At 28.9% G+C, this 9,589-nt stretch overlaps 1 pseudogene; it reads left to right on the forward strand.

Annotated features, from left to right (window-relative positions):
- The window catches only part of LOC119610591, a 40,934-nt pseudogene that overhangs the window by 19,882 nt on the left and 11,463 nt on the right, over window positions 1-9,589 (forward strand).

Here is a 9,589-nt window from a genome sequence, read left to right on the forward strand (position 1 = left end):
ACGGACGGCATTGTCTTAAAAATAAATAGATTTTTGGCACAATAAAAATAAGCGAAAATTCATTTTTTTGTTGCAATTCATAACACACTTGTATGTAACACGAGTATTTTTAGTAAAAGTGTGCAAAATTCAAAACTTAAGAATGTAATCGACAAATAATTTAAATGTCTGTCTGTATTTGAAAAGAAATCTGATAAAAAATACGTGTACTTTTTTAATTTGATTTAATTCTTTCAAATTACGACATCCAAAGTTAATGATAAGAATATTGTTGTTGTTTTTACTAATTATTTCGGTTTTTTGTAAAAAAAAAAAAAATTAAAACTTTTTGATACACGCCAAACGAATTGAATTCATTACGTTAAATATTGATTGTTGAATTTTTGTTTTTGTACACGTTACCTTTTCTGATATTTTGGCGTACCTACGTAGAGCATGACTTCACTCTTTTTTGTTCTGGGGGGCTTTTTTCAAAAAATGTTTAACCTAGAAAATAATACCATTTGTCTTTGCTCACGATTTCATTTTGTATGCGTATTGATGTGTGTGAGTGTATCTTTTGTAAATTATTGTTGTATCTCTATGTATGCACTGTGGTTTCAAATCAAAATCTAGTTGCACACAATTTTTTGAAGCTCCTTTTGAATAGAATTTGTGTCTCAGAATCAAAAGAAAATGTTTGAAAAGAACTGTATTATTTATTTTTAAAGTTACAGTGGGGCTAGATATATGCAAATATATAATTAAGAAATATGTTTTTTAACAAAGTTTAAATTGTTTTTACGTGGATTTGGTGTCTCTGAATCCAACTCTGCGGTTTAAACTTGTCTATCATATATATTTTATATCTGACAATATAAATATTTTATATCTGACAATATAAATTTAGTTAAAAATTTGCCCAAAATATTATCCAACATTTGTTCAAGTCGCTCGTGTTTCTCTCTTAAAAACGAAACGTCCTTATGAAAACCCCTTCTGTATTAGAGGAGAGCCATTTGTTAGCTTCTGATAAAACTTTATTTATCCAATTTCTATAGCTAGAAGTTTTTTTTAATTTTGTCCACCTAAATTTTGATTTGAAACCACAGTGGTCTGGCACAAAATGTATATCTAGTTGTTGTTCTTCTTTAAGAAATTGTTAAAATATATTGCATCAGCTTTTATCGTTGCTACATGTGAACTTTTATCAAGATTTTTCGTTTTCTGAAAAATGTGTGTAGTTTTTTTTCCTCAATGAAAGAATACATTTTTAATTTTTGAAATACAATTTCAATGTATTTTAAGAATGCTTTAATGTAAGATCATGTTAAATGTCAATTTGTTGAAAATTTTGATATCAAATAGAAATTTACTAAGAAAAACTTGAGATTTTATTATAGACATGTAGATAGATAGATAGATAGATAGATAGATAGATAGATAGATAGATAGATAGATAGATAGATAGATAGATAGATAGATAGATAGATAGATAGATAGATAGATAGATAGATAGATAGATAGATAGATAGATAGATAGATAGATAGATAGATAGATAGATAGATAGATAGATAGATAGATAGATAGATAGATAGATAGATAGATAGATAGATAGATAGATAGATAGATAGATAGATAGATAGATAGATAGATAGATAGATAGATAGATAGATAGATAGATAGATAGATAGATAGATAGATAGATAGATAGATAGATAAAGTAATGAGTTTTCAATGGACCAGTACTTTCACTTGTTCAATACAACCGTACAATATGTTCTAGAACTGTACGCAAAGAATGTGTTTTTGTTCTTTAAATCCTTCCTAGAACTAGTCTTTCTCAAACTCGACAGTTTCAAACAAAAATCGGTGGTTTTAACTCTAAAATAGAACGAGTATACTATACAATGTAAACCGTTTTAATAATGGCTAATTTTCATAGCCGTATATACATATATATATATAATTTACTATATACCTTTTCGTTCTTGATTTGACAACAAATTGTTCTTAAATATGATAACGGATGTTATCGAAAAGTAATAAACATTTTTCTGTCTATTCCCAGTTAAACGTAAAGAAAATAGCAAAAAATATAATTTTTAATTATAAGGAGGAGTACCATCTCACAGGGATTAATATAGAGTACTAATACAGGATAAGTACCCAGCGTTTTCATATTATTTTTTTAAAGCTTTATATGTTATAGATTTTTTATATGTAACTTTTAATTTATAACCATGGATATTAATCAAAAGTCACATCAAAATTTATTAAAAATTACCTAATAGCCCATAAACTTTTATATTAACTTAATGTTTGAATCTATAGACATATTAGTTAGACTTGTTTGATTTGGCAAAAATTCAATATTTTTCTACGCATTATAACTTTCTGAAAAAACCTTAATATTATTGAAATTTAATTTCTGCGTATATTTGCAAACAAATTGAAAATACATTTTAAAAAAATTCAAACATTTCATAGTGGGTGTTTACAAAGAACTTTGCCCCCTTTGAGTTTTCTTCTGCATATTTCAAAAAGTCCTTGAATTATTTGGTAATCTTCATTTTCATTTGACAAGTGCCAAAAGTGTATTTTTAGCAAATGTGTTCAGGCAATAGTATGAATACATTATGTATGTTAAACAGCAGACAGAGATTTATTGAGGAAAATAATAAAAGAAATTATTTGAAAATTTACTAAAAATAAATATAGAACTTTGATCTCCTAAAAAGAGAAAAAAGTAATGGATGGTATGGATCTTTGCACTTACTTAGCTGTCAAAAAAACATTTTTTTACATAATGTCAGAATTGTTGATAATGTTTTTAATAAATGATTTAAAATATTAATTTGTTTTTGATGAACGAAGTTTATGCACTTTATCCTTTTATTAATCCCTAGACTAGACCAGAACATAGATTTGTTTATAGAATAGTCAGTTAACTAGTCGATAGAATATTCAATCGATTTGTCCATAGACTAGTCAATAGACTAGTCTACAGGCTATTGTATAGACTAGTCTTAGAACTATTGTAAAGTTTAAATAAAGTGATAGAGAGCAGTCGATCGACTTATCGACTAGTCCTAGCCTAGTCCTAGCCTAGTCCTAGAATAGTCCATAAAATATTCAAAAGACTAGTCCATAACCTAGTTAATAAAAGACTAGTCTTTAGATAATTCAAAAGATCTATTGAATAGTTTAGATCAATCAGTAGACTAATTCATATTCAATTGGTAAAAATCAGAAATGTAATTTAGTACTTTAAGGCCCGTTATCTCAACTTCCGGTTATAGTTTAATCAGTAGATATTCTACCGGTTAAAATATTTTTTTGTATGAAAACTGTCAAAAATGGGGCTAAATCTATAAAAAGAACCCTAGTTATTTTAAAGTTAAAATTTTCGGTGCCTCTTCTATCTTTTATACCAGAAAACGACCAATGGATCAATTAGGTTTACGTATGTTTGATAAGAGATAAATGGTGAGATTGATAAAAATAATTTATTGCCCAAATATCCAGAAAGCTGTTCTTTCGATCAACAGAATTCTTTAGGACAATATTTAAGAATGACCGTGATGAAAGAACAGGTCAAAAGGGGACATGATGCTTATATGTTATAAGAGAGTGAAACTGGGGAGCCATATCAGGGCTCAGAGGGTAAAGGCGTTTCAAAAAATTGATTTTGTCTTTAAACCTTGCCCTGCTGGAATAAAGGCTCAGTTAGTTTCTACGTTCCGTTCCGTGACGGATCAGCTAAATCGTGTTTTTCATACAACGGCAATTTCACGTTCAAACTAACAGGTGACATCACTAGCCCAGCTGATCAATGTTTACAATGTTTTGTACATAGCCTTGTATACGGGCTTAAACCGCACGTTTGTCAAACTCCATATAAACAAATTTGACAATCGTGCTTTCGCTCTCAAGTACCAGCACTTGTTACGTATACCATGGACTTATACAGGTTTTCGTAACCCAAAAACAGCTGATTCATCACGGAACGGAACCTAGAAACTAACTGAACCTTTACAGGTCCAATCAGAATATCCAAACGAACTTTTCGCCTAACTTTATGAAGCTCAAATCTTGTTTGTCGTTCTAGACAATTACGGATGAAAGTTTAATAATTTGTTTTTAAAGTTAAGAAATATTTAAAGCTGGAGGTCAACACCACGCGTTCTACGCTTCTTCGCATTCTACGCGGCTGTCAAAAAAGTTGAATCAATGTTGTTGTGTGCTACAAGTTACAAGCACAAAATCGTCGTGTAGAATGCTTAAAGTATATCTACTTTCTACTTTTGTAAGCGTCATAAGCGGCGCACGAATATGTCAGCTGATTTTGACAATTTTTACAATTTTGTAAATAAAGCAAAAAATTAACGCTTAAGAAGCATAGCATGTAAAGCCCCTTTCACACGAGCACACAAGTAATATGATCTGTCAAAATTTTGTGTAGAAGAGAACGGTTGGGATCGTCTAAACGCAATATGTTATGAAACCATCACACATTGACAGAAAATACGGATGGAAATTTTGACAGTCGTATGGCTCTCTTCGTTTTTTGGAATGATTCAAAAGACAAGCAAGTCGCATTAGATCAGGGATGTATTTTTATGTAAACACATACAAAAGAAGTGAAACAGCTGTTTCCATGTTACTTTGTTATTGTTTTATACCAATCGTGTAAACACAAAAAATATAAATCATACGACTTTTATTCTCTTTTTTGTCATACGGATGGAATTTCATTTTACTTTTTCATTAGACTTGTCGTACGTAAAGTGTGACCGTGTGAAGGGCTCTTTAGCTGAATTTGACAATTTTTACAATTTTGTAAATAAAACAAAAAATTAACGCTTAAAAAGCGTAGCATGTAAAGCCCCCTTCACACGAGCACACAAGTAATATGATCTGTCAAAATTTTGTGTAGAAGAGAACGGCTGGGATCGTCTAAACGTAATATGTAATGAAACCATCACACATTGAGAGAAAATACGGATGGAAAATTTGACAGTCGTATGGCTCTCTTCGTTTTTTTGAAATGATTCAAAAAACAAGCAAGTCGCATTGGATTAGGGATGTATTTTTATGTAAACACATACAAAAGAAGTGAACAGCTGTTTGCATCTTATTTTGTTATTGTTTTATACCAATCGTGTAAACACAAAAAATATAAATCATACGACTTTTATTCTCTTTTTTGTCATACGGTTGGATTTTCATTTTACTTTTTCATTAGACTTGTCGTACGTAAAGTGTGATCGTCTGAAGGGCCCTTAACTTGATGCATAGGATGCAAAGAAGGTATAAAAAGCACGAAATGCTTTGCCGCAAAGACGCATAGTGTGGACCTCCAGCTTAAGAGTTCGTTCTTTGAGCAAAATTTACGGCTTATAGAAGTGAGTTTTGTATATGTTTACTTCACAAATATTTAAACAAAACTGTCGGTTGCCGCCATTAACAAAGTTATATATAGTATCATTCGATAGATTGTTATATTTAGAACTACATATGTCTATACACAAGAGCGGGGGAAAAAAGTAATAAAAATGCTGTCATATGTTAATCTCCCTCCAATAAATCAAATTATTCTTTGTTAAAAAAAGCACGTGATTACTGTAAATATTATTTATATAAAATTATTATTAAAAAAAATTGACATAAATAAATACTTATTAAAACAACCTTACTTCATACAAAAAAAAAAATAACAACAAAATTATGCATAAAAAAAATTCAAAACACCAGCAAATAATTTGAAAAAAAAAAACAAATAAAAACCACATGTCTTTTAGACAATATTTGGGCGCGAAAATTGAAAAGTAATGCCACAACATGATGATCACGTTTTTATGATTTCAAGAATTTTTCGGTTATCTTAAAAATAAAACTAATTTTTGCTGGTCCCATTTTAGCAAAAGAGAACAAAACAAATAGTTCTTATTAAGTTGTGTTAAAGATATAAATATGAAAATGACTAATTCTTCAGTTTGCTAGTTTAAATTGAAATAAAATTCAAATAAAGTATTTGAATACCAAATAATTTTGTGTATTTAATTGAAATCATGCCAAAGTTTTTTTTTTCGATCTCAATGTACATATTTACATACATACATAGGTACATATGTATGTATGTATTTCGTTAGTTACACTCGTGTTTTCAATTCTTTTTTTTTTTTTTTTTTTTTTTTTGTAAGACAATTTTCAAACATTTTTTAAAACATTTAACATAAAATATTTTTGGACTTTGTTTTTGTGTTTTTTTTTTTTTTCGTAATTTGTAATATTATTTGTTGCCATGTCTTCAATTAGTTTAAATAATTTTGTTGTATTTTTTGTTAATTAAAATGTTTTACTCACAAATAAATCTATAGTGATCTTTCAAACTTCCTCCAAACAACAAAATCAATTTCAACATTAACTGTCTCGATATTTAATTAAATATTATTTCATGTTTGTCGTTCAACTTTGGAGACTTTTATTTGGAGTCTCTGGCTGAAAAGTCTATTGAATTAATTAAGCCAAACAACAGTTGAATGTTTGAGAGTTTATTAAATATTTGGACATGAAATTTTTGAGCCTATTAATAAAAAAACAAACCTTGTAAAAATAAATTCCTTAAATTGAAATCAAATGTTATTCGTTTAATTAAAAAAAAATATATATACATATACATTAAAGAGTTCTTACTAAAGAGCTGTTAGTTTCAGATATAAACTTTTTATAAGATTTTTAATAAATTTCAACTGAAACTTCTATTACTTATGATCACATTCAGAAATCTTATGAGCTTTGGAAAATCACCCAGAATTTCCGTTCTAAGAGCTACAAATTTGTTTTGAATGATGTCTTGTTAGCATAGTTAACATTTTTCGTAAAAGATATACATATCTTCCGATTAATTTTTGAACAGGGCCGATTTGTTTATGAACATATGCTCAGCTACCTATCAAAGATCTGTACTGATCTTTCGGATTGATCCGTTTTATAACTGTTTTGATGTATCCATCCCGCTTTGTCAACTTTTTCACTAACGTAGGTGATTGATCATCTTAAGATCCAATACACGGTCCCTCAATAAGTCCTGCACTACAAACATATATCCTCAGTAGTTCTTTCTTCTCATTTCCAGCGACTTCAGCGTATAGTATAGAAATATATTAAAGCCGGTTGGAGGTATCCAACAAGTCTTACCGATTTCTTATGTTATATTTTGTTCCATTTGGGATCATCTAAGATCCAATTCTTATAATGATCTCTTTTCGGATTCTCTTAATAACACCATTTTTAGTGACTTAATGGCCATCTTCTATTCATTCTTTTGGCTCTAACCCGGCCACAGATTTGCACTGACAGGCTCATAAATTATTTCGAATATTCTCTAGCTATCTTATACAGTTTATTCTCGGATCGTTCCTTACTTTCTCCCAGTATCATCTGTCCAACCTCTGGAACTATTTCAAGAGCTTTAATGACTTGCAAATTATCATTTCCCGAGTCTCCTTCTTAGCTCTCTTTAATCCCTGAATACTTGATAAGTAAAAAAAAATAAATTATTTCAATGTTCTAGTTATCTGATTCAAATAGTTCAGATATACCCTCAGCCTCAACCATCTTTAGTTGACATCTTTAGTTTCTTGTTAACTTTAGTTTACCAAAAAACAGTATGTCAGAAAGTAAGTCCATCTCTTCGAGTTTAATTGTTGCCCAGAAGGATTATCCGTAATGCTGGTTTTCCGATCTAATAGCGTTATCAGATCATTTATGTTCATATAATAAATTTTTAACTCAAAGACCTATGTATACTCTTCTAAATGATTGAGCTACGCTGAGTCCAAATCTGATCTCAGTAGGCAAAAGTTTGAAAAATTAGTTATATCATCTGAATGTCTTATCTATTGGCTTTGCTATATCTTGTTTCTACTTTGAGATATCTTAATCTAAAGTTCAAACTTTAATTTGGTTGGACTTAAGATTAGGACCGCTGGACTATCATTATCTTAAGATTGATAATGCATTTAAAACAGATTCTAGGTGAAGTGGATCAAATTTAGGCGGCCAGCAGGAAACATAAAAACTTGCTAATCGCGTACTATAGATATCTAAAAAGTCGGAATCGCACAATTTAAGAACTCGCGTCGAGTAAAAAATCTTATCCTGATAAAAAGTAGCAAACAAATTTAAAATTTCAAAGGATTGAACTTTTTTAAAATTATTATGCTATATGAACTACTTCATGGACTACTTTCACTCATCTCTTACGGTCTGTTTTAACAGAGTTTCACTGTAGTTTCTTTATTAGTTTCGGTATTTCTTTCTATTTAAAGTATAGTGATTTTTTCAAATCAATTTATAGTCTTTTGCAGACTATTTCAAATTCACTATATGTGCATTAATCATTGTCATTGTATGTATTTAATTATAGTTTTATACAAAAAAAAAAATATTTTTTATTTGTTTTTATTTTTCTAAAAGTTCAATGGCCTTAAATAAAATTTTTTTTACAAAATCACAAGAAATATAATTCAAAGTGGTAAAAAAAATTTATTGTTTATATCCGAATTAAAACAAGTGTGTTTATTAAACAAAAAAAAGAAAAAATTATAAAAAAATCTTTTTTTAATAAAAGTTGCACGTTTTATTGACATTAACCTGTTGAACTGTTTGTTTACATTTTTTGTAGTAACAGACACGCGCTTTTTGCAATCTTTAATGCAGAGAATTTTTATGGAAAATTTTTTAAAAGTTTATAATTTAATTGTTTAAAAATATTCTTTAGAGAGCAACCCAGCAAACACTTACAAGAAATTGGTTAAATTATTATTATTTTAACACGGTGATGACATTGTAGGCAAGTATTTATCGCGCTGGAATAAATACTGTATAAGTGGCATCTCTGCACAGCTGATACAATAAATTAGCCAAAAAATAAACAAAATATAAATTGTTATTTATTTTAACATTTTAAAGAACAATAAACGTGAAAGTGCATTGCTATTTGATAAATGACAAACAGCTGATAGAGTTAAAGTGATGTTAACTTTGTTAAAAACAACTTCAGCTTGTTATAACTATAAAACTGACTTTAGCGTAAAAAGTAAGCTTTTTCTCGTCTATAGTAGCTGAAAAGTATACATTTTAATAAATTACTTAAAGTATACTTTTTTTCATTACTATTATTATGGTCCTATGCTTTTTTCAACAAAATGTCGAGACTAAGTAAGTTCTTAGGTACATATATGGTTATTTGTAAGTCATTACAAAACTCTTTGTAAGTAATGCAGGCTGTATGTAGTAGTCATTGAAAGCTAAGTTCTTAAGACAGTATAAGTCATTACCATCCCAGCGAAAACATATTGATTATTTATACTTACTCAACAACTTACTTTTTGATGACTTAGAATGAGACTAGTTATGACTTATATATAATTTATTATGTAAGTACTTACTTTTTAGACTTGATATATTGTTTTTCGTAAAAACTAATAATAGACACAGTGGATGTATCTTTAAAAAAACTACTTACTTAGCTCCCTATTTGCAGGCGATCGTAGTAAGTACTTAGATAACTCCTTATTTTGTAAGCTAACATAAAATTAA

The sequence above is a fragment of the Lucilia sericata genome, unplaced genomic scaffold (genome assembly GCF_015586225.1).
Source record: "Lucilia sericata isolate MDLA Ls3-8-SP2 unplaced genomic scaffold, ASM1558622v1 Contig001241F_arrow, whole genome shotgun sequence".
Taxonomy (NCBI): domain Eukaryota; kingdom Metazoa; phylum Arthropoda; class Insecta; order Diptera; family Calliphoridae; genus Lucilia; species Lucilia sericata.